This window comes from Bos grunniens, chromosome 1 (genome assembly GCF_055505025.1).
Source record: "Bos grunniens cultivar Pamir isolate PY7600 chromosome 1, Bosgru_T2T1.0, whole genome shotgun sequence".
In the NCBI taxonomy this organism is placed as follows: Eukaryota; Metazoa; Chordata; class Mammalia; order Artiodactyla; family Bovidae; genus Bos; species Bos grunniens.
In genome coordinates this window covers 71,460,333-71,483,343 of record NC_141165.1, presented here as the reverse complement: position 1 = coordinate 71,483,343, position 23,011 = coordinate 71,460,333, and the positions used below count along the sequence as shown (strand labels likewise).

Here is a 23,011-nt window from a genome sequence, read left to right as displayed (position 1 = left end):
TTCATCACGGAAATATGGCTGGAACGACCCCTCCCCCACCAGATGGAGGCTGGTAGCTTTATGACACAAGTGATTGTCTTGACGCAATAGTTGGAAGATCCACCCCAACTATTTCCCAATCAGCCCACATCTTCTGCAAGCTTGCTGAGCTGTGGGAAAAGATTGACTGATGCTCAGGCAAGAAACTGGAGGGAACCCCAAGACCCTGAAGTCAGGCCACTGTGCAGATGCACAGATAGTCCCCAGCAAGGGCATATGTGTGGAAATGTTCTCTGAGTACCCACCTCTAGGCCATTGTGATGTGTGGGACATGAGACAAATAGTGGTCACTGGAGTCATCGAGGCAGTGGATAAGAAGTCATCCTCAGCAGGAAAGGTCACCAAGTCAGCAGTAAAGGCCAGAAAGAAATGAAGTATGACCCCTGAAGTTTCCTCAGCAATCTCACTACAAAGATTATTTAATACTCTATGCACTCACTGAGTAAGATTAATAAAAATTGTCAAAAAAATAGACCACTTCTTCGCATGTGGCTGTCCAGTTTTCTCAGCACCACTTATTGAAGAGACAATGCTTGCCCTCTTGAATGATCTTGCCTATTGTGTCATAAATTAATTCCTCTTTAAATATTACATACCATTTAAATTTGCTAAGAAAGCAGAATTTAAATGCTCTCACTCCCTTCCCCAGACAAAAGATAAATATGTTAGGAGATGGACATGTTAATTAATTAGATGGCTGAAAATTCTTTTACTATGTATATGCACATCAAATCACCACATTGTACACTTTAAATATATTACAGTTTTACATGGCAATTATATTTCAATGAAGTTGATATTAAAGAATCAACAACTCTTGTAGAGAGTTTTGCTATAAAGGAGGGCAGAGAAATAAGGTAGGGGATAGAGGAACACATGAAGTCAGAGAAGATGGTTTACTTTTAAGATGGGATTATTACATGGTGCCCTTGAGTAGAAAAGAGAAGACTGGCTTCTGTGTACAAGGAGATAACTTGACCTCAGGAAGGATAAAGACACATTATCCTTGTGCATAAATGGGAAGAAAGAATATGTGGATATAAATCTACAAATCTGGCTGATAGATTTTTATAACAGAAAGATGAATTGTTTCTCTTTTGTGAATTGTGATGAAAGTGAGAAGAGAAAAGGGGCTGCTGGTACTCTGCGGAAAGAGAAGGTGGATCAGAGACTAACAGGCTATTGCCAGGCAGTATTGTATCTACTTGATGTCTCTGAACATACTTTTAAGTAGAAACAAATCAATTCATAAATGTGTTTTCCTCCACTACATGCAAGAATCATATTTATTGTGTATATTTATTATTTTTATTACTTACATACTGTATATCTCGACTAGATTATAATCTTTAAAATATACCACTGCCGTCTCTACTTCTAAGACCTTTATTCACACTATCTGGCATGTAGTTGGTATTTCATTAATATGTGTTGACTGAATAATTCAGTATCCACAAGTATTCAAAATATGCTTGAAATTTAACTCATTTTTATCTTGCCCTTAACTCTTCCATGTCCATATCTGTTCCTCTAAGTTTTTATCATATTACAGCTTATCCAACTAATTGCCCAATCCAGGTATTTGGAAATCGTCCTCTGACCTCCCTCATTTCATTCTCCGTGACCCAACAATCAAGTTCAGTCAACTCTGCCATTTAAATATTTCTGGGAGCTCTTCAGTTTTCTCTTTCCTGTAGCCAATTTCCTGGTCAGGTCGCCATCATCTCACCTGGATTACTGGAAAAGCATCATACCAGCTCTTCCAACTTTCATTTAACCCTCAGGTCCATTCTCCACATCTCTGAAACAGTATAAATCTTACTATGTCCTCCACAGCATTAAACTTTCCATTGATTCTTCAGCAAAGTCTTCAGGGTAAAATTCTCTTTTTTATGATTTATGACACTTTCTTAATCTGGCCTAGAACTCTAGTTGGCAAATTAAGCTAAGTTCAATTCTCTAATTAGCAGATCTCTATCAGCTCTTCGGTCTCTTTATGTACTTTTCCCTCCACCTGGAATATTCTCTTCACCATCCACTTCTACTCATCCTCTCTTTCTCAATTTAGAAGTTACTTCCTCTCAGCAGACTTCCCTCAATCATGGCATTGGTTAGGTACTCCTCTTAAATGCTTCCAAAGCTCTCTAGGTATGCTGTAGTTCTGTAAAATTCCTTTGCAGCATTGCTTTTATCCCAAACCCAGAAGTAACATGTTTACAGGGTAGAGTCTTATGGTTCTTGTAATGAATGTATCCCTCTATTCCTCTCCACAGTCCCTTAGAAATAAAGAACAAAAAAATGAAGGGAAAAAGAGGTGCTTATTTGCTGAAGGAAAAGAATCATTTCTACCAGAATGCCTCCAGAAGTGGCAAGACAGTTCTGAGCAATTCTGTGATCATGGGGTAACGAAAAAAATGGTGAGCACAATCTCTGTATTGCCTTTTTTCAAACATAAATTAGAATTTTCTCAGACAATTTGTAATCTGGGAACTGCTTGATATTATTTTGTTCTTCTTAGGAGTGAATCTCAAAGTATTTGTGTTTTGAATTTCTCTTGGGTATTTTTAATAATTAGCATTCATTTAAAATACTTGAGCAAATACTTGGGAAAGTGAGAAGTATAATTTTCATCTCTTCATGATGACTTCACAAGCATTATAGTAAGTTACAGGAAGTAAGAAGATAAACCATTCTAAAAAGTCAAAGTAGCATGACTTGTAGCAAAAGATCTGATAAATTTTAAGTGAACAAACAAACTAACCACTACAATTCTGCAGCAAGCAAAATCACATGCCTAGATTTAGAAGAAAAACTTACCAGTTTTCCCATTTGTACCAAATATTTTGGCTATGAATGTTCAAGACAGAGGCAGAATGATCCCATGATGGTTTCTAGTCATATTCAAAAGGTATAGGAATAGATGAGATGAAAGATAGCAAAAAGGGGCCTCATGAATAAAATCAAAGCCTAAATTGAAATCACATGGCATTTAACCACATCTCATCCTCTATCTATGGCACCCCACTCCAGTACTCTTGCCTGGAAAATCCCATGGACGCAGTAGCCTAGTAGGCTGTAGTCCATGGGGTCGTGAAGAGTCAGACACAACTGAGCGACTTCACTTTCCCTTTTCACTTTCATGCATTGGAGAAGGAAATGGCAACCCACTCCAGTGTTCTTGCCTGGAGAATCCCAGGGACGGGGGAGCCTGGTGGGCTGCCGTCTATGGGGTCGCACAGAGTCCGACACGACTGAACTGACTTAGCAGCAGCAGCAGCAGCATCCGCTATCTAAAATGTCACTCTGAGTCTAATAATTTTTAAAGTAGCTTATGAATTTATTTCTTAGGGTATAATTATATAAGCTATATATGAAACACATCATACAAAGATAAGCACAACATGGAGGGTTTGTCATCTTCATTAAACAAGCAGGCAGTCATTATATTTTAATCTACTCATTAGTAGACAGAAAACAAAATAGCTGCTCATGGAATTAATCTGTTAAATAAAGTCTTACAAAAAATATCACTCTAAGAAACTATATATGTGGTTGATTCTTTTGACTTCTATACATTATTAAATAATGCGTTATCTTTGGCAGTGTTTATTCCCATTGTACTTGCTTATGTTTTCACCATTAAATCATTAATTGCAAATCCCTGAGTTCAAGAAATTCTCTTGAGAAATAGTGTATACCAAGTTATAAGCACACTGTGTCTCAAGTCAGGATGATTATAAGCTCACTTTTTAAAAATATTTCTACAGAAGTACATTCCATCAATACAGTTAAGATAGAGTTGCCAGATTTAACACACAAAAATGCAGGATATCATTTAATGTGGATTTAAGTGACGCATTATAAATGACAAATTTTTTTTTTAGTATAAATATGTCCTGTGCAATTTGGGGGGAAGTATATTGAAGATTAAAAAGTATTCATTGTTTATCTGAGATTCAAATTTAAATGGGTCTCCTGGATTTTATCTGGCAAACTTAGAACTAAAACTTAGCCAAGGATAACCTCCATCAGATGACTCAATTTCTCTGGTATCGATCGCCACATCTAAGGTCATTATCCAAGGGACAGGGTGGTCATAAGTGACAACTGAAGGTTAATTAAGAGCTAATTATTGGTTGAACTGACAAGTCAATATTTCAATTCACCACTATAATAGCCATTTTAATCAATACAGATTTTTTAAGGAATTTTAAACAAATATGATTTTACAATCCTTTCCCTCTAGCAACCTAAAAACTCAATGGTGCTTATCTCATTTTCCTTGTGAGAGTATCTCCAATTGTTAAGTTAAACATAAACTTTTGTTAAGTTAAAAATATAAACTTGAACTCTATGAAAGTCAACATAAAAGGTAAGGCAGTATATTTTTAATGACAAATAATTTGCTTGTATGTTTTAAATTTAATTAAAACTGAATTTACTATGTTGCCTCCCAAATCCATTTTTCTCTTTTTCTTCTCCCTGAATAACAGCATGGCCCTGTCTGATGGCCAAGTCAGAAATCTGAGTCATTCTCAATCCCCTTCATACAACCCACATATTAAAAAAAAAAAAAAAAACTTATTGAGTATTTACTGTATTTACTAAGATTATCATATTAAGTATTTACATATCACTGTAATAAATTTTATTTTATTTTTTATTTTTTTAAATTTAATTTTATTTTTTAAACTTTACATAATTAGTTTTGCCAAATATCAAAATGAATCTGCCACAGGTATACATGTGTTCCCCATCCTGAACCCTCCTCCCTCCTCCCTCCCCATACCATCCCTCTGGGTCGTCCCAGTGCACTAGCCCCAAGCATCCAGTATTGTGCATTGAACCTGGACTGGCATCTCGTTTCATACATGATATTTTACATGTTTCAATGCCATTCTCCCAAATCTTCCCACCCTCTCCCTCTCCCACAGAGTCCATAAGACTGTTCCATACATCAGTGTCTCTTTTGCTGTCTCGTACACAGGGTTATTGTTACCATCTTTCTAAATGCCATATATATGCGTTAGTATACTGTATTGGTGTTTTTCCTTCTGGCTTACTTCACTCTGTATAATAGGCTCCAGTTTCATCCACCTCATTAGAACTGATTCAAATGTATTCTTTTTAATGGCTGAGTAATACTCCATTGTGTATATGTACCACCGCTTTCTTATCCATTCATCTGCTGATGGACATCTAGGTTGCTTCCATGTCCTGGCTATTATAAACAGTGCTGCGATGAACATTGGGGTACACGTGTCTCTTTCCCTTCTGGTTTCCTCAGTGTGTATGCCCAGCAGTGGGATTGCTGGATCATAAGGCAGTTCTATTTCCAGTTTTTTAAGGAATCTCCACACTGTTCTCCATAGTGGCTGTACTAGTTTGCATTCCCACCAACAGGGTAAGAGGGTTCCCTTTTCTCCACACCGTCCCTAAATTTTAAACTGCACTCTCTTGACTGTCACAACAACCCAGTGAGATAGGAACTATCACGACTCACTCTACAGATAAGAAACTGAAGCATAAAGAGGATTAATGGCTGGTTCAGATTCAAACAGGTGAGGAGGAAGAGAGCCAGGACTAAAATCTAGGTTCATTTTAATTACTATGTTAACTCCACATATCCAACTGGTCACCACAGTTTGTCAATTCTCCTTCCAAAACATTTTTCAAATCCTTTCTCTTCACCCCATCCCACCTTAGTTTAGGCCCTCATTGGTACTGAGTACCAATGAGGGCCTAGAATCTTCAGATATTTGTTTCATAAAAAAACTACCACAAGTTGGCTCCCTTAAATAACAGAAATTGATTGCCTCAGTTCTGGAGAGCAAATGTCCCAAACTACTGTCATAGCAGAGCTGGTTCTTCCTGAGGGCTATGAGGGAACTATCTGTTCGAGGCCTCTCTCCTTGACTTGGAGATGGCCATCTTCTCCCTGAGCCTCTTCACATCATCTTCCTTCTGTGCACATCTGTTTCTGTGTCCAAATTTCCCTTTGTTAGAAGAACACCAATCATACTGGATTACGGAACCACTTGACTGCAGTATGTTTTCATCATAACTTATTACATCGGCAGTGACACTCTATTTCCAAACAAGGTTACAATCTGAGGGGTTAGGAGTTAGAAAATCAACGATCTTTTTCAAAAGAGGACACAGTTCAACTCATAACAGGTCTCTTTTAACCTGCTCTTCAGTCCCACCAAAGTGCTTTTGCTAACATTCAAATCTAATCCTGTTATTTCCTTATTTCCTTATTTTCAAAGAGAAGACAGCCTCCAGAATAAAAGGCCAAATTTGGGAATGGGGAGATAACAGAATTTTTTCTATCCATTCTGTGCTTGCCATTCCATCTTTATCTCTTGCCACCTCCTAGTCTCTTTGCTCAGCCCTTGAACTTTAAAGTTCCAGATAGACAATAAACCTGGTCATTGGACTGTGAACTTCTTGAGGGCAGACATGGTATCTTAGTCATCTTTATAGATACAGCACTTGGCACAGAGCCTTTGGCAAGGCAGTGAGGTCTATACGTCTATAACACATGTGTAAATGATGCTTACTACACCATAGGAAAAATGGACCATTCAGCCCAAGGAGAGAAAAAGAACCTCTTTGAGCCTGATGTGTACTATAGCAGCTAAGAGCAGAGAAAAGCATGGCATAAAATGTTTGTGGAATATATGTTGTAAAGTACATGTTGTTAAAGTGCTAGGGTTCACAGTGAAGTCCACAAAAATACTTATAAAGGTTAAATATATATGTTGTCAAAGCACCTTGAGTCACAATTTTGGACAAAATTAATATTTTATCTTTTTAATATAATCATAAAACATTTAGCAGCCTTTGGGAACATTAAGCATAAATCCAGTTGAAATAAATTCGACAGGTAAGATGTCATTTCTTGGTTCTATTCATTTGGTGTTGCCAAATTAATATCCTATACTATATTGATGCCATCACCACCTATTTTGCTATGTAACATCATCTAACAAATAATTAAATAGCTCATGTTTAGTCTATTCTATAATACTGCAGGTTTTTAGGAAGATATTATATATCGTAAAACTGGGAAGTTTCTATTTTGTGAACTATTATATGGCAATCCCACTTGACAAGACATAAATATGACCTATTCAACCCATTCATTTAATGAGTGACATTTAATTTCAAACATCAAGTAATCCTTTAGGGATCTGTATCTACCCCAGGGGTGACTCTAACTTGCCCTGCTTGGGTTAGGTGCACTTCCCTGAACCAATCACTGTGCCCAATGAGTTTGTGAATGGCAGCTTCACCAGAAGAACAAACTAGGGAAGCCAGGTGGACAAAACATGAGGGAAAGACAGTGGAGCACGTAGAAGAAATGTAATGGAGAACCAGAGGCTCTACAACCATCTGGGTAGACTCCATTCCTCCCTCACAAAATTAAAGCAAGTCTAGTTGCAATTCTCTTTGAACCAATAAGAAACAACATAGAAATCTGCTTATCTAAATAATAAACATTCTACTTCTTTATGGAGGTGAGCAGTGTTTGGCTGGAAGAGAAAGTCTGTGTGACTCCTTCCAAACACATAGGACTTCAGTGCCTTCAGAAGAAAAATAGGGAGAATTTTCTCAAAGTGAGGCTTTGGCATTTTTTAAATCACAACACCAAGAATCAGCTGACGACTTTCTGTTCCCAATGACTACAAACAAGGTGAACTTTGATTCTTTTTCAAATATCTACTAATACCTGCCAGATAAAATCCAAACCCTTCAGCAGCTTTCAGTAAAAACACTGAATGTGCCTCTAGCTTCATCTCCTCTACCCCGTAAATAAGCCCTGATATACAGCAATACAATGTCTATGAATCACCATGTACTTCCATGCTTTATACCATTAGTAATATTGGTAATCTTTATTAAGTGCCTACTATGTGCCAGGCACTATTCAGGTGCTGGAGATATAGCAATGACCAAGACAAACCTTTGCCCTCATGAAGCTTACATTCCAGTGTATGTCTTGGAGATGGGGGGGTGGAGGTTGGTAATCATTATGTAACTAAATAAAGATCCTGGCTGGGGTAAGAGGTAACTTTAGAAAGGGTGGTCAGGTGACCTGAACCACCTTAAAGAATCTCTATGAAAATATCTGTGCTTGGCACTGGGCCTGGGAATCATATACCTTTATCATGAATCCTCCCAGTGATTCTTGTTCAGACTGCACAGCACAGACCTCAAATTCAAGCCTGACCAGTTCCTCAGCCCCAGTCTTAGTCTTTAAGTCCTTTCATTCTGATTGAAATGCTCTTTCTGACACTCTTAGACAGACTCTTCCTTAAGGTCAGTTCAAGGCCATTTCTTACTCATAAAGGTATTCCCCCGTTCTTGCTCAAGGCCTGGGACATTGACAATACTTAAGAATTGTTTATGGAACAAATGCTGTTTGGCTACAGAATTAAATAGAAGTGTTATGACTGCTCAAGACTCAATCCTGATGAGAGACGCTGCTACTGGGAATGCGGAAACAATCAAAGACCATGGAAAAAAAGATGTTGGGTCCTTCTCTGGAGATGAGTGGTGACATTAAGACTGGAGAGATCTTTACTGTGCTCAAAAGTATACAAAGGTGGCCACTACTGAAAGTAAAAATGACTTTAAAAAAATTTTGTTTTTTTAATTCAGCTATCTGGGTACTTTCAAGTTTTCTAAAACTAGCATCACCAAAAGATTCAATCGGAATGACATTTTCCCTTCTGCACCTAGACTAATTTCCTGCCTTGAGCATTTTGTTCCTACATATTTCCACATTAATACAGATGCTTTGTTTATAGAACTATTTAATTAGCAAGACCTTTATTTTTTTTCAGGAAAATCTCATGCTTAGGAAAAGGAACTTTTAAGTAGTGCTGGAAATTTTTACTTTTAAAAATGGGAGTTGAAGTGCATGGCATAGAGGATGTTGTAAAACAGGCAGTCTCAAAGCGATTTTAACTATAATCTCTGTATTTGGGTAGTTCATCTAATTAACAACCTGGCATTACTGTAAAGATGAGATTGTCATGTTATTTGAAGTGGTTTTTAACAGTCTTTAAGTGCCAACCACTCAATTTATTAACAGTTTATTCTACCTTAAGTGAAGGAAATTACATAATTATTGTGAGCCTAGAAATGAGAAGAAATACACACATATATTTTATCATCACATATAAAGAATGCCAAAATTAAAGTTTTTAAGTACAAGTAAAATTCCTTAACATGCATATTAACAGTTTGATGCCACTGGGTTTTTTGGGTGTGTAACCATCTTCCTTACATACTTTTGTTCAACTTTTAGCTTGATGTGATCTAACAAAAATAGCACAAAAGAAGAACAAAACATATTTTGGAAGCAGAATAAGAAGCAGTTTAAAATGTGAACCTTAAAATCAGATTGGCTGTCTTCGAATCCTGGCTCTACCACTACCAGTGCAAAGAACTTAATTAAGTCTTGGTCTTTCTGTGCGCCTTTTCTCACCTCTAAAATACAGATCTTAATAGTGATAATAGGGCTCAACTATGGGGTTGCTGTGAGAATTAATGATTTAATACAGGTAAGGCACCAGAACACTCAGAAAATATTAACTATCATTCATTCAGTCTAGCCTTCCCTGTAATAATGTACTTCCCCAAGATAATATTTCACAGGATGATTTCCCTACATTTCCAAGCATTAGGAGCTTTTTTCCAACTCTAAAAATTTCTCAGAACATATCATGATAGCAGTTTTATATTTTTATCCACTACATGAGAATGTGAAAATCATAAAATTTATTCTGGATTTACTCATTATTTTAAACAAATGAGTATTTTTCTCTACCATAAGGTACTCAGAGGTGGCCTTGGTTGATCTTGTAGCATGAAAGGGTTAAATGGTCTAAGTTGGGGAAGAAAGGTCATCATGATAGAGCTTCACAATTTGACATTTACCATCTGCTCCCATCTGAACAGGTTATTTCAACTAGCTATATTTTGATTGATTTGACAGGGAAAGGTTGCTATTATCATTCCCAAATATGGATTCCTGAAGACCTCTGGGTATAATTATTTATTCATTCATTCATTTATTTGATAAAATGTTATTAAAGGTGACTACATATTGGGCAGTATGTTTAGAGTCAAGAGAATGCCTCTCAAGTGTCAGAGGTCTACTTTTTCTTCACAGACAAGATGAGGAAATGGGTACCCAGGGCTCAGGAAAGAAGAAAACAGGGAAATGAGTAAGGGTAAAAGAAAAAGGCAGACTCAGTTCCTCTGATTCTCAGTTCAATGATCATCCTAAAACTTGAACCTGTTTCATAGTGTAATAAACTCACCCCCAGCAATGAGAAAGGATATTTGTCCTTGAATGCCAGTTCTCAGGATAGAATCTAGAATGAAGTTGGTATTTAATAGTGAATGAATGATGTATGTATGTACAGACAAATTAATGAATAGGTGAATAGATGGATGGGCCTTTGGGAATGGTTAAAGATTTCTTAGTTTTAATCTCCCCAATTTTTTCTTCGGATTAAAAAATAAATGCTTTAAAGCCAGTTCTCCTGGGAAATGTAGAAAGATACTTTAAAATTTTGGGGGGAAGATTAAAAAGGAAGATACATAGTAGAATGAAGGGAATGAATGGATAAATGACATATCACCTCAGGCAGTTTACTCAGAGAAGTCATGCTTACTGAGATTGACATTAGAATCTTATAAGTGTCCACTGCCCAAATCTCTGCTTTTTTTCTCCCTCTTTACCAGCATCTCACCTTCTCATTTTAAAACTATGTGTTTTTTCTCTTAATTTAACCCAGTTAGTGACCCACACCAAATTATAAAAACTACTTCGACATCATAAATACTCTCGAGTAATCCTTAAAATCACTTGATTGAGCTCCTAGAAATGATATCAGGTGTGTGTCTGTGTGAGTTTGTGTATACCTCTATACGTATACATAAATTTTCATAAATAATTCTTAAAGAACAACCTGTTCTTTTTTCCAGTGAATGCTATGCTTCTATTCTCTTTAGGACTTAGGTCTGTATTTGTCTGGGATGCAGGGACACCAAACTGAGAACTGACATCCACCAAGTAAATGTGGGAGCAGGAACAGGCTTGGAGTCAGAGTGCTCCATGGAGATTAAAAAGGCCACTGGCCTGGGAATTATGAGTGAAGAGCCCTACCAGTCACATTCAGGAAGCCATTTAGGAAAACTTGTAAACAGACAGGTGATGGGACCCGATTTACATCTTCACAAGTAACGAACGTGAAGTCGCTCATGGGGTCGTGTTCGACTCTTTGTGACCCCATGGACTGTAGCCTACCAGGCTCCTCTGTCCATGGGATTTTCCAGGCAATACTGGAGTGGATTGCCATTTCCTTCTCCAAGGGATCTTCCCAACCCAGGGATCGAACCTGGGTCTCCCGCATTATAGACAGACGCTTTACTGTCTGAGCCACCAGGGAAGTCCATTTTCACAAGTAAAGAAGTAAATAATTTTGTATGCCAAGTGAAACGGTGATCAGAGGTCACAAAAAGCAGAAGGCGACTAAAATATGTAACTTAGGACAAAATTAAAAGAAATTTAAATTAAGTACTTTTTCCATTAAACTTCAACAATTATTAAACCATTTTAATCTAATCCCAGTTTTTTTCAATCTTACTTTGAGGTAAAAGCCTTAAATGTCTCATACTTTGGATTCCAGCATCAAGTAACCACAGAACCAGGCACATCCATATTTTTCTGTTGTTTTTGATCAAGTGTTTCAAGGTCTTGGAGAGTCTTGACATCTATAGCCTTTAGAGCTCTCCTAATAGTTATCAGAGAGAAAACATTGCTTTGTCCTCTCACTCCTCTATTGAGTTTAAGCTCATTGTATCTTCCTGTTTCAAAGCACAACTACTTGGTACAGACTGAATGTTTTTTTAATTGGAGTAGAGTTGATTTCCAATGTTGTGTTATGTTCATGTGTATAACAAAGCTACTCAGTTATACATATACCCACTCTTTTTTAGATTCTTCTCTCATGTAAGCCATAATAGAGTATTGGGTAGACTGAATGCCCGTGTTCTCCCAAAATTCATTTGTTAAAAATCCTAACCCCCAATGTGACAGTATTAAGAAAGCAGGGCCTCTGTGAGGAGAAGAGGTCCTAAGGGTGGAGCCTTTATGAATGATATGAGTACCTTTTAAAGTGACCCCAGAGAGCTCTCTGCCACCTTCTGCCATATGAGGACATAATAAGAAGGTGACTGTCTATGAACCAGTAAGCGCGGCCTCCCCAGAAATCAAATCTGCTAGTACCTTGATCTTGTACTTCCTAGCCTCCAGAACCATGAGAAATAGATTCCCAGTGTTTATAAGCCACCCTGCCTATGGTGTTCTCTTATAGCAGCCTGACCAGACTAACGTAGTACTCGCATGAAGCTTTGTTGCTTCATTACTTCTCTCCCTTCAGCAGTCTGCCATGATACCGTCAGCCCCGTATTTCCACCCTGCTAGACCCGGATGATGGAACTCCCACACTCTGCCCAGCACACCACCTCCCCTCAGTCCACACAGCCTCCAGTCTGCTCCAATCCTCAGCATTTCTCTTCAGTGGTGCTGCAAGAACCTCCTGACATGTCTAATGCACTGTGGGAGAGACGGCTGGAAGACTGCCTTCAAATACTGAAACAAACAAACAAACAAACAAAAAAACACCTTGTTGCCTTGTTGGACCGAAAAGAAATCACTTTGATCAGTGAAATCTCCATGGCCAAGTGTGTCGTGTCTTAATGTTAACAATCACAAGAGACTTCAAATGTTTTTTAAAAATACAAATCTATAACAAATTTTAATATAAAGAAATAGCATATTTTAAAAGACTATAAAGTCATATGGATTAAGTAAAAGAATATATATTTAAAAAAAGAATACAATGTTAACTGTACTTATTTCTGTTTGCTAGGATCATGATTTCTCTCTCTATATATAAGTTCTCTAATTTCCAAGTTTTCTATGATGAGCATACCTTTGATATTGTAGATAGTTATATTTTTAAAAGTAAATTGATATCTTATACAAACTTTTAAATTAACTTTTATGATTCTAAGATATTGTATGTTCTTGTATATTCTATTTTTAACTAAAAACTCTGTGTGTGTACACAAGTACCTGAGCATAATTTCTACATAAGCATTAACTAATGAAATACTAGGAAAATGAGAACCAAATAATCAGTGATTCCTTAAAATAGATTCTTAGTTCCCTAAGACAGATTCTTAGTTTCTCTTGTATTCTTAGGGTTAAGTTTATCAGACTCCTCCGTAGTTTCAAAAACAGACCAAAAAATTGTCTTTCTACTATATGCCTACATAAATGCCTCCTGTACATTACCTCATTTAAATTTTTCTCTTAATATTCATAATAACTATTCCTATGGTAGTTAAGAGCCATTACGAATCAAAGGCTTTGTTGAAATCCCATTTCTACTACTTACTAGCTCACTGTCTCAGGTGAAGGACTTAACCTCTCAGCCTCAGTTCTTTCCTCTGTAAAATGGGGATAAAATAACATTACCTGTCCTACTGGGTTATGGAAAGATACAGTGAAATAGCCTTAAAGCACTTAGTACAGTGCCTCGCATATACTAACCACTGGATATTTTTTTGCTGGTATTTGCTATTATCCCATGTTAGAGATGAGAAAATTGAGGTTATGAAGATTAGTCACAGTTTCATTCCAGGATTCTCTGACTTCAAATCCATTGTAAACTCTTAATCATGTTACAGTTATACAAGTTACAGTCTAAACGACTCCAAAGCCTCAAATGGAACCATTCTAACATGTCACAAACTGAACTTTAAGGTAGATCTTAGTCCTTCTAAGAACCCTAACCCTTCCCTAACCCTAACCCTAAATGTAATATGCTATGAGATTATAATGCTCAGAGTTTGTAGCTCCTGAGTTTTCTCTTTATCCAGAAGAGCTTTTGATTTTGTTAAGAATCTTGCCTTAAACGTATAAATATATGGTTCTGCTTAACAAGCAAAATCAGGGAAACAGCACTAGGGATCCTGGGATCATCACCCTGAGCAATAGCCAGTCACCCCACAGGATTGAACCTGAACGCTGTAGACATGCTGAAGCTGGCTTTAACTTAAAAGCCCACAAAATGCAGGAAAAGGGATGTTTTTCTTTTTTGTGTGACTTGCCAATGAGAGTTTTGTTATTCTCCTATATAACAGTCCACTTTGTGTAGAGGTTAAGAACAAAGGATTTGATAAAGACTTATGAACACAGTGGGAACAGGAGAGGGTGGGACGAATAGAGAGAGCAGCTTTGAAATGTAAACATTACCATATGTAAAATAGATAACTAATGGAAAGTTGCTGTATAACACAGGGAGCTCAACCTGGTGCCCTGTGACAACCTAGAGTGGTGGGTTGGGGTGGGAGGTGGGAGTGAGGTTTAAGAAGGAGGGAACATAAGTGTACCTATGGCTGATTCATGTTGATGTGTGGCAGAAACCAGCACAAAATTGTAAAGCAATTATCTTCCAATTAAAAATAAATTAATATTTTAAAAAAGAACAAAAGGCTTTGGGACTTGAAAAGACCCAAATCCAGGCCCCTTCTCCATTCTTTCTGGCTACAGGATCCTGGAACATGTTAAGTGCTTTGAATCTGTTCCTGTTTCAGTGTCATAGGAGGACACCATACCCCACCTCCTAGGAAAGAGGAGGAAGAAGAAATCTACCAAGAGAACATGTTTGACATACCTAGCACAGTCCAGGTAAAGAATCGGCCTTAATCAACCCTAGCAGTTTTATTAAAAAGAAAATGTGTTTTCAGATGTGAGGAAAAAAAACACAAGACTTCCTATTTTAGGCAACATGTTCTAGAAGAAAGAAGTGAGTCAGGAGATGTGGCTCCTATTTTGGGCTCAAGAACTCTAGTCAGAGAAACCAGCAATTTTCCCCGAGAGTTTGTGAGTTGATTGTAATATGAATAAAGTAATATTTTTACTTACCTGCCTGGATGTATGTAATATAACTTTGTCCTCCTAAGAATGAACTGTGTAATATGTAATTTTTCCCATCATGCAGACCTTTTTCATTGAGAATGGGATCAGAAGAGAATGCTGAACCACTTTCTGTTGTGCATTTCTCTTTAAACTCTATATGCGCATGTCAAATTGTCAACAGCCAAATCTAGTCTACAGATGCAGAGTAAACCCTGCTTTAGAAGCTATGAAAGCTATGCAGAGATGCTCTTAGCCCCCAGGAAACAGCAAAACTTTGAAATCAGCAAAAATAACTCCTGAAAAATTCCTCCCGTCAGTACCTTAACACCCTGCTTCCCTTTCCCTGTGCTGTGCATACTAAAAAGAAGAGGAGGGGCAGAAATAATGGGTTTTCTGGATTTCTTTTTGAGAATATACTCAGAAATGGCTGTTCTGGGGCCTAATGAGATATTCTTTGTAGGCTGAATAATATGAATTCAAATCTAACTCACCTATTAAAGCATAATTTCAAGGAACCAGTAATATTACTAGTACTCTTCCCTTTCTCATACTTATCCCAGACTAATGCTTTTGCTGAATAATTTGAAAGCTTTTCCTTCCCGATGAAACTTTAGTTTTATAACAATCTTATACAGTAACCATAAAAATTAGAAATTTATTATACTGTTAGGGAAGATCCCCAAGAGACATCAGAATTTAAAATATTAGTCTTTAATTTGACTTTTCAAGATTCAAGATTCTCTCCTACAAAATTATAACAGTTCTACCTCTGAAAATGGGAGCTCTTTGTCATGTCATCATTTCAGAGTGTACACTGTGCTGCATCTGTTCACTCAGCTGAGTAGTATTTCTAACTCGTGAATGCATCAACAGGAACAGAAAATAATACTAGGAGACTGATATTAACAACAACAACAAAATACAAAATAATAATTGAGAAGTCTGAACATAACCTGCTCTTTTCTCAAGGAACCACCAGCAGCAAGCTGCATAAACCATGTATCTGTCATTTTATATTTGCCTACAGTGACACCTGCTGGAAAACCCTGTTGAAGCTATACATGAAACACATTTTAAAATAAAATAAAAACCAAGCTTTGAAAACATCAGCTATATGTTATTATGGTTTTACTAAAAACATATCACTTACACTTCAATTTAATTTCTTATTCCACTTTTGAATTTTCTTTTTTTTTGTACAAACTGAGAGATAAAGATTCAATTCCACTTGATGAAATAATTATTTTACTGGTATAAGAGAGCTGGAATTAACTCTTACATGATACAAACTATTTTAAAATGGAAGCATTTTTAAACAGTTTAAGTGTATTAAACTGTAAAACTGTAAAAATTTACATACCAACTGCAACATGACGGTAAGTGATTTAAAAAATCTTGCATAAGACTGAATATCAGATATTGAATACTTTGAAAATATTTAATAGCTAGCACTTTCCTCAGCAGCATTAATGCACAAAACCATGTTATGTTTGGGGTTTTCAGGATGCTTTTTAGCATGCACTAGATGTCAGCCATACTATGCATTAAGCAACCAATATGGATCTTATGCAAGTTACCTTTGATTTCAACACACTTTACATACTAAAGGATCCCATCTCTCAATGACACAGAGAAGGTTTTGCACACCTAAGTCTCATTGTCTTTAACATAACTCACCCACAGAAATTCTGGCTCATTAAAAAGGTGCAAGTTTTTACATGAAAATGGATCTTTTATAAAGTCAGCCTCACCCAGGATTTGGTATCTTACTCTTTTCACCATGGGACACATCTGCAAATCAGTATCTCTGTTCTTGAGTTCAGTCACTTCAGTCTTTCCACAATAATTTCAGTATGGTCTATAAGCTACTGGTGGCAAAATATAAAAACTATCATCAGAGTTCCTTTTTAATGCATCTATATGGGATTTTTAATAAAGCAAACTTCTGTAAGTTCTGGTTCCAGTTCATTTTTTTGTAACTATCTCTCTACTTTTATAAGAACTACTTCTAGCATTAGAGAAGATTTGAAACTTTAAAACAAAGGCCTGATAGCTTCATGCCAACCACAAAGCTGATTCTCCATTTTACCATATCTGTCCTTATGAGAGGAAAGGTATCTTTGATTAAAGGTAAAAATTCACAGGGAAACAAATTTTTTCTGATGTCTTACTTTAACCTCTATATTAATCCACAGTTTCATTCCTTCAGCACTAAAGACCATGTCTTATAAACTAAAGTAAAGATACCAAGGATTTGCGGAGGTGATAGAGCCCATGTATCATTCTATATATGAGAAAACTTTGGCCAATAGAGGTGATAAGGTGTATGAGTTTGCTGAATTAGCTAGATATTCTCAGTGCTGTACTACAACCTCTGAAGCTAAGCAAAACCATTAACCTTCATTTTATTGCTGTCCCTCACATCCTGAAGCAGGCTTCCCAGGTGGTACTAGTAGTAAAGAATCCGCCTGCCAATGTAAGAGACTTAAGAGACAAGGGTTTGATCCCTGGGTCAGGAAGGTCCTCTGGAGGAGGGCACGGCAACCCACTCCAGTGTTCTTGCCAGGAGAATCTCATGGACAAAGGAGCCTGGTGGGCTACAGTTCATGGGGTCACAACAAGTTGGACACAACTGAAGTGACTTAGCATGCACACACATCCTGAAGTGGTTACACCTATCTTTAAAAAAGAGTTTTCTTAAGACAGTTTTTTCTAAATGCCCATATAAGTTTAGTCTATATACTTTTAAATAGTTAAGAGTATCTCAAAGATTTTTCTCAGTTTCTAGGACTGAACTTCCTAAGCAGTACAGTGAATTTCTCTAATCTTTTAACTCCACCCCTAATTAATTCACATTATAGGTGAGGGGAGACTGAGGTAAGATATAGAAAAGAGAAACCTGACAGTCCCAAGAATCAGAAAAGCTATTCAGAGAGACTTGGATTTCTTACCATACGGAGGAGAGAGTTCAGAAAAATGGATTTAAGTAAACCAAATAAAGCTGGAGCTCTTGTGGACATTAAGTTCTGAACTTGACACATACACTTAGATTTACATTTGTTTTCATTCTATATTTCTGCTAATATTTGCTTTTATAAATTTCAGGTTGGATACCAAATATGATACTCAATTTATTAGCAGATTTAAAAGCACTCAGATCATTACAAAATGATATTAATGAAATTAATTATTGCATGTTTATTCATGCTTTAGCTTGTGCTCCATCATGTATGATTCTTTGCAGCCCTACACACTTTAGCCCACCAGGCTTTTCTGTCCATGGGATTTCCCAGGCAAGAATACTGCAGTGGTTGCCATTTCCTACTCCAGGGGCTCTTTGCAATCCAGCAATTGAACCTGCATCTCTTGTGTCTCCTGCATTGACAGGCAGGTTCTTTACCACTAGCACCACCTGGGAAACCTCAATCATGTTTTAAATAGTCCTCAATGGCATCTGGATAGATTAAGGGGAGGGACGGCTTCCTGGATGTTTTCTCAAATATTTTAATCTTGAGTTATCATTGTTATGACAGTTCAAATTAAACTCACCTGAGTATCTGAATGACCTGCTAGTACTGAGATCTGTAATGTCATTTCAGTGACCATGTTTCTTTCAAGTAACTCTATTGCAGTATTACAGTCTGGCTGAAAGAAAGATTAAGGGAAGACCCAATGTGTAAATGAGGAATTTGTACCATGTCTAATGAAGAACAAGTCACATAATGGTAATCAGTGTCCAGACTAAGATTTTTCAATAGGTTCTATAGAGAAAAGTAGCAGGGAAATTGAGTCTTTCCACAATGATGTGGATAGCTCTAAGAGTTTTTCTGTCTTGCAAGTCTTCCTTTTGGTAGTTTTGATAAGACTAAAAGTCAAGAGAGCTACTATCTTCTTTTCTTGGAGTTAGACATAAGATCTGAGCTGACTGATCAAAAGATTCAGTGATTGGTTCAGAGGAGCATGTGATCTAAACAAGCCAATTAAAGTCCTTTTTGGTTGGTGGTTACAGATACTGGGAAGGAAACGGAGAATCTTTTTTCCAGGACAGTCTTGATCTGTAAAGATGAATTTGTCTTGAAGCTGCCTATGGGCCAACTTTGCTATGATATGGACTGAGAGAGAGAGTCTGAGAATGAAGTTCTCATGGAAGAAACTAAGGGCAGAAGTAGAGACAGAACTTAAATAAAAGAACTAAAACCCCTGGGTCTACCCATTTGTTACATACTGGTTTCAACATTCCAGATTATGTGTGTGTGGTCCATTATATTTCTCAAAGTTATTTTTTGTTATTATCTTGCTTAGGTTAGTTTTAACTGAGTTTCTGTCCCTGTAACCAAAAGGGTCTTGATCAATATATCTGACACACAATAGCACATTCATATGTAATGTAAAAGAAGCTGAGTGTTGCAACAGGCAGTACCATATTCACACTCTTTAGTGGCCATTTCATTGCAGAAAAATTTTCATTTCAGAAAAATCATTAACTATATTAAACTGATTTCAAATTGTATTGGGTTTATAGTTTATTTATACTTAATATGTATATTTGCTTTTACAGTTTTATAAAAACTATCCTCCAAGCTAGGCTTCACAGTATGGGAACCAAGAACTTCCAGACGTACAAGCTAGATTTAGAAAAGGTAGAGGAATCAGAGATTAAATTGCCAACATCCACTGGGTCATAGAAAAAGCTAGAGAATTCCAGAAAAACATGTACTTCTGCTTCATTGACTATGCTATAGCTTTTGATTGTGTGGATCACCTCAAATTGTGGAAAATACTGTATCACCTTACCTGCCTCCTGAAAAACCTATATGCAGGTCAAGAAGCAACAGTTAGAACCAGACATGGAACAATGGACTGGTTCAAAATTGGAAAAGGAATACGTCCAGGCTGAATATTGTCACCTTGCTTATTTAACTTATAGGCAGAGTACATCAGAGAAGGCAATGGCACCCCACTCCAGTACTCTTGCCTGGAAAATCCCATGGATGGAGGAGCCTTGTAAGAGGCAGTCCATGGGGTCGCACAGAGTCAGACACGACTGAGCGACTTCACTTTCACTTTTCACTTTCATTCATTGGAGAAGGAAATGGCAACCCACTCCAGTGTTCTTGCCTGGAGATTCCCAGGGACGGGGAAGCCTGGTGGGCTGCTAGCTATGGGGTCGCACAGAGTTGGACACGACTGAAGTGACTTAGCAGCAGCAGCAGAGTACATCACGTGAAGTTCAAGCTGGAATCAAGATTGCCAGGAGAAATATCAATAATCTCAGATGTGCAGATGACACCACCCTAATGACAGAAAGTGAAGAGGAACTAAAGAGCCTTTTGATGAAGGTAAAAGAGGAGAGTGAAAAAGCTGGCTTAAAACTCAACATTCAAAAAATGAAGATCATGGCATCCTGTTCCATAACTTCATGGCAAATACATGAGGGACTGAGCTACTGAACAGCAACAATAAATAAGTGTAAAAATTGATATTATATATAGTTTTATGTTTTCTCATATTTAAGTAATAACATAAATCATTTAAGTCAACACAGGGAGTCTACAATAATTTTCTCCCTTATAAGTGGTCTGTCCTGAAACCAAGATTGAGAATATATTCTATTGGCGAGTCTAGGAAAAACAAGCACTCTCATATATTACTGATAGGAATGAAAAATGCACAATTACATACAGAGGGTAATTTCCCTGTGCCTTTAACCTTTGAGATTTATGTCAGATATACCTTTTAGAATCTATATCAAAGATACAAACAAGCAAAACATAAAATTTCTATGTACAAAGGTGTTTATCACGGCACTATTTGTAATAGAAAAAGACTGGATAGAGACAAAATGTCCGTGAACAGGGGACTGGTTGAATATACTATGGCATCACTAGAGTATCATGCAGCTGTAAAAAGGAATAAGCAGGAGAAGGCGATGGCACCCCACTCCAGTACTCTTGCCTGGAAAATCCCATGAACGGAGGAGCCTGGTAGGCTGCAGTCCATGGGGTTGCTAGGAGTCGGACACGACTGAGTGACTTCACTTTCACTTTTCACTTTCATGCATTGGAGAAGGAAATGGCAACCCACTCCAGTGTTCTTGTCTGAAGAATCCCAGGGATGGGGGAGCCTGGTGGGCTGCCGTCTCTGGGGTCGCACAGAGTCGGACACGACTGAAGCGACTTAGCAGCAGCAGCAGCTACATACTTATAGCAGAAGGCAATGGCACCCCACTCCAGTACCCTGGCCTGGAAAATCCCATGGACGGAGGAGCCTGGTAGGCTGCAGTCCATGGGGTCACTAAGAGTCGGACACGACTGAAGGACTTCACTTTCACTTTTCACTTTCATGCACTGGAGAAGGAAATGGCAACCCACTCCAGTGTTCTTGCCTTGAGAATCCCAGGGATGGGGGAGCCTGGGGGGCTACCATCTATGGGGTCGCACAGAGTCGGACATGAGTGAAGTGACAGCAGCAGCAGCAACATACTAATAAAGATTGGTCTCCAAGATATATTAAGTTTTTTGAAAAGCAAAATGTAGAGTAATATTTGTGGTATGGTCTCCCTTTTTTTAAGAAAGGTAAAGGGAAATACTACTGTGAAAATAATTTTCCTTATATTTTTAAGAAGAAATAATATAGAGCCAAACCAAACACTAATAAAAACTGGTTTCTATGGGGAAGAAAAGAGGAAATGTGGAGGGGGCAGGGGTGAAAACATTTGTTTACTGTATCTTTTTACATAGGTTGAACTTGGAATCATGTCAATGTCTTACATAATTAAAAATCAGAACAGAAAAGAACATTTAAGAATTAAAATAAATGAAAACAAAGAAACTGAACTGTACATCAAGTTGGTGGCATAACTACATAGAGAAATACCTCAAATAACTTCAAAACAGAATATTGATTATAAATCTCTCATGGAATATAAGGACACAAAGTCTCAAAGATAAATTGCATTCTTTAGTCTTACTGTTAGCACTAATATTGGTATCATTATTAGTGTAGCTATTATAGGTTTATTGTAGCATAAAGCAAATAAGTGATTATTCTAATATTGTGAAGAGCAAGATTTTTAGTGGAAGAGAAAAAAATACAAGCATAAAATATAAAACTTCAGCAAAAATCCATAGTTTTCCATTTAAATTATAATATTAGCATAAACACATGATGTTTTTCTCTAATTACTATATTATTATCTCTAAATACCATTTCCAAAAAAAAAGGAACCAGGGATACTAGGGAAAATGGCTGATTCTAAGTGGAGCAAGAAATGTATGAGAGTTTCCAGTATCTACTGTGACAAAAAAATAGAAATTTATCAAAGACTAGTGACCTGCTTCTTGAGAAACCTGTATGCAGGTCAGGAAGCAAGAGTTAGAACTGGACATGGAACAACAGACTGGTTCCAAATAGGAAAAGGAGTACATCAAGGCTGTATACTGTCACCCTGCTTATTTAACTTCTATGCAGAGTACATCATGAGAAACATTTGGCTGGAAGAAGCACAAGCTGGAATCAAGATTGCCGGGAGAAATATCAGTAACCTCAGATATGTAGATGACACCACCCTTATGGCAGAAAGTGAAAAGGAACTAAAAAGTCTCTTGATGAAAGTGAGAGGAGAGTGAAAAAGTTGGCTTAAAGCTCAACATTCAGAAAATGAAGATTGTGGCATCTGGTCCCCTCACTTCATGGGAAATGGAGAAACAGTGGAAACAGTGTTGGACTTTATTTTGGGGGGCTCTAAAATCACTGCAGATAGTGATTGCAGCCATGAAATTACAAGACACTTACTCCTTGGAAGGAAAGTTATGACCAACCTAGATAGCATATTCAAAAGCAGAGACATTACTTTGCCAACAAAGGTCCGTCTAGTCAAGGCTATGGTTTTTCCAGTGGTCATGTATGGATGTGAAAGTTGGACTGTGAAGAAAGCTGAACACCGAAGAATTGATGCTT

The 23,011-nt window shown here is 37.3% G+C and overlaps 1 long non-coding RNA gene across 7 annotated transcripts in view; it reads right to left on the bottom strand.

Moving 5' to 3' along the window:
- Positions 1 to 23,011, bottom strand: part of LOC147379598 (uncharacterized) — a 436,432-nt gene that overhangs the window by 292,581 nt on the left and 120,840 nt on the right. The window contains exon 4 of one of the 7 annotated variants that reach the window (XR_015162168.1): positions 11,667 to 12,715. The exons of the other annotated variants lie outside the window; for them this stretch is intronic. This is a non-coding gene — a long non-coding RNA (uncharacterized LOC147379598). Of the gene's footprint in view, positions 1 to 11,666; positions 12,716 to 23,011 lie in introns of those variants that run through there. 7 annotated transcript variants of the gene reach the window in all.